Consider the following 1,340-nt stretch of genomic DNA (forward strand, 5'->3'; position numbering starts at 1 on the left):
TAAATCTTTACAGGAGCAGAAAGCCTCATCTTTCTCCCATGGAACAGCTGGTAGTTTCGAACTGCTGACCTGGTGGTTCACAGCCCGATTCGTAACCACTACGCTAGATGTGAATTGGTTCTTCAGCCTAAACTTTTTGTAGTTCATGCATTCAATCATTGAGAATTTTTTTTTTAAGTATTTTTGTGACATCTTTCTGTATTCTCCTCTCACTGGAAAATTAACTTTCCAAAAATGATATTTTGCTACACAGTGTTAAGCACAATGATTTCAGCTAAGTTTCAAGGCTGTACAAAGTTTTCAGCTGTTCACAAAGGTGAGAGGCTGTGACCCTTTTATTAAACAACTCTCCTCCCACCTGGGGAAACTTAGTTCTCCCTTTCCTTTACAGTAACACCGTTTCCACCTTGGGTCATAAATAGAAATTCTATTAAAATTATATTGTGAAAACAATTATCTTTAATAAAAATGCATCAAACTACATTTCAAGAGCAAGAAGGTAGTGCTTTTTGTTTTTTTAATTTCACCAAATGCTCCCATGACAACATAACAATAAACAAAATAACTAGAATAGCAAGAACAACAACAACAATAAAACAAAACAATCGCTGCATCTAAAACAAAACTAGGTGGTAAAGTATCTTAATGATCCATAACATGAGAAGATGAGAAAAAAAAAAAAAAAGGCTTACCATCATCAACAAAATTAACATGTGATCAATATTTGGGTGGGAGGAAGTAGATGGAAGCATATGGGATGCTGACAAACCTAAGAACAGAAAACTTATTATCACTAGTAAGTATTCACTGCAAAGTATATTCAGACCATTTGAGACCAGTGATTAGAAGTAGGGAAAGAGGGCGTGGGTACATTTCACAGGCTATGCAAGATCAAAGGGAAAAAAAAAAACCAGTAACAACACAAATAAAATGCCATGCTGTATTGAATTGGAATAGGAAATATAAGTATAAACTTACAATATATTTATTTTATCTTAAAATAATATGTTTTCTAGTTTTGTCTTCTGAAAAAGCCTAAAAACGCAAACCAATTCAATGCTAAGGAACACCTTTAAATTTTGTTTATTTCAACTAACATTTTTCACTAGAAGGAAATGATATAAGAGAACTGGCTGATTTGGTGGAAAAAATATATAAAATAAGCCTGGAAAATGTGGTCATCCCAAGTAGCAAGGAAGTGGCCAAAGACCACTAAGGTTTTGTCTAAAGGACTTGAGACACAACACGAAGATAGTGGGGTTATTTGAACATCAATGAAGATAACAATCGCAGTGGACATGTTTCTGAGTTCACGACAGAATAATACAAAGAAGGAAAAG

This window comes from Chrysochloris asiatica, unplaced genomic scaffold (assembly GCF_000296735.1).
Source record: "Chrysochloris asiatica unplaced genomic scaffold, ChrAsi1.0 scaffold00014, whole genome shotgun sequence".
NCBI lineage: Eukaryota > Metazoa > Chordata > Mammalia > Afrosoricida > Chrysochloridae > Chrysochloris > Chrysochloris asiatica.